Source organism: Ricinus communis, chromosome 7 (genome assembly GCF_019578655.1).
Source record: "Ricinus communis isolate WT05 ecotype wild-type chromosome 7, ASM1957865v1, whole genome shotgun sequence".
Taxonomy (NCBI): Eukaryota; Viridiplantae; Streptophyta; class Magnoliopsida; order Malpighiales; family Euphorbiaceae; genus Ricinus; species Ricinus communis.
Genome location: NC_063262.1, coordinates 21,279,816 through 21,282,189, shown reverse-complemented (window position 1 = coordinate 21,282,189; position 2,374 = coordinate 21,279,816).

The following is a 2,374-nucleotide window of genomic DNA, read 5'->3' as shown; positions in this document are numbered from 1 at the left end:
CATATTAGCCCTGGGAGAAAAGGATGCCATGTTCAGTCTCCTGAACTGCAATGCCTAAGAAAAAATGCAATTCTCTAAAATCTTTAAGTACAAACTCGGATCTAAGTTGCTGGAGGAGGAGCTGAATGAATGAGTCATTGTTTCCTGTGAGCACAATGTCATCTACATAAATAAGCATTAGTACAGTTAAGTATTCAGTGCGTAAAATAAAAAGAGAGGGGTTAGCTATACTGCAAGTAAAACCAAGATGAATAAGGTATTGGGATAGGCGATTGAACCAGGCTTGAGGGGCTTGCTTGAGGCTATAAATAGACTTGTTTAATTTGCAAACAAAATGAGGGTAGAGAGGATCTTTGAATCCTGGCGGTTGGTCCATGTAGACTGTCTCTTTGAGATGGCCATGGAGAAACGCATTTTTGACATCAAGCTAGCGTGATTTTCAGTTGGAAGTGGTGGCAATGCTAAGGACAACACGAATAGTGGTAGCTTTAACTACCGAGCTATAAGTTTTCTCATAGTCTAGTCCTTCAATTTGTGAGTATCCTTGAGCAACTAGACGGGCCTTGCGGTATTCGATTGTCCCATTTTTCTTAAATTTAATGCGAAAGATCCATTTAGACCTGATGATGTTTGTATCAGGTGGTTTGGGTACGAGGGGACAAGTGTTGTTGTCATGGAGGGCTTGAAATTCTTGGTTCATGGCTTCTTTCTAGTGAGGTATCTGAAAGGTTGTTTTGTATGTTTTAGGAACGTTGAAGTCACTACAGGTAACAAGAGCCAGCTTGTGTCGTCGGGCTCGAAACCTTTGAGTGGCTTGGGCAAGAGCTGGATCAAGGTGAGGGTGTTGGCGAAGTTGGTTACGAGTGATCATATATGATGACCAGTGGACTCGTTAGTTGAGGCAGTGCCATTACCTGCAACAGATAAATCAATAATAAGGTTGTTGTTTAAGTCAGGAAGATTATGAAGTGAGGGACGTGATTGCACAGGAGTGGAAGAGACAACAGAGGTAGGGGAGTGCGCAAAAGCAGTGTTGGAGTCGGAAGCGCTGGGTGAGTTGAAGGCAGAGGAGGAAGGAGTGGTCTGGTTAGCAGAGGTCTGGCTCTCCAAAGGGGATGGGACAGGAACATGGGAGCCGATGGTTAGAGGCGGAGTAGTGGAGGGAGAAAGCGAAGGTGAGGATGTGATATCAGGATGCGGGTGTAGGTGAGGAAGGGGCTATGCTGTGGTTAGGACAGGCGGGGAAGGATATGCTGTAGGGCCATGGTTGCCGTTGGTTTGGGTGGCATCGGCAATGAGAGTTTGATGTGCAGGGCTGGTGTCGGGATGAGAGGGGTGATCAGTTACGTGTGGGATTATGCAAGTATTACATAGGGTAGTTGTGTTGGGATGGTATTGGTGGTGTTTTGGGCTAGAAGGAGTGACATGTTGTAGGGGATTGCTGCTAGGTAGTGGAGAATTATTTTGGGGAGCTGGTGGACAGCAAGAGCCGATAAGGGAGGGACCAGGATTTGTGTTTCCTTTCTCAAAGCAAGATGCATTACTTGGATTGACTTTCTCTGTTGAATTAACTTGAACCTGTTCAACATTGTCAGGAAAAAAAGTAATTTCTAATTCCTTTGAATTAGCGTTAGTGTTAGGTGAAAAAGGAAAATAGAAAAAACAACATGTCGAGAAATGTAAACTTTGTTAGTAACAGGGCATAGACAACGATAACCTTTGTGAATGGGACTGTATCCAATAAAAATGCAAGGATATGATTTTTTTCAAATTTATTTTTCTTGCCATGATCCCGAAGATAAGGGAAGCATTGACATCCGAAAATTCTAAGCATGTTGTAGTCGGGTTCATGATAGAACAATTTAAAATATGAAGATTTCATGCCAAGAGTAGATGAGGGCAGACAATTCATTAAAAAAGTAGCAGTAACAAAAGCATCCACCCAATATTTGGTTGGTATATGGGCTTGAAAAAGAAGGGTAAGGCCAGTTTCAACAATATGGCGATGCTTCCTTTCAGCAACACTATTTTGTTGTGGGGTATGAGGGTAGGAAAATTGATGGTGTATTCCATGATTGGCTAAGTGAGATTCAAAAATATTTGAGGTAGGTTCTCCCCCACCATCACTTTGAAAAATTTTAATTTTTCTTTCAAATAAATTTTCCACTTGTTTTTGAAATTTAATAAAAGTTTTAAAAAATTCAGATTTTTGTTTCAAAGGAAAAATCCACGTATAACGAGTGCAATCATCCACAATAATAGCATAGTATTTGTAGTTTTGACATGAAAGAATGGGAGCAGGTCCCCAAAGATCACAATGCAATTTCTCTAAAGGAAAATTGGAAATTTTATTTGATGAAAAGAAAGGGAGTTT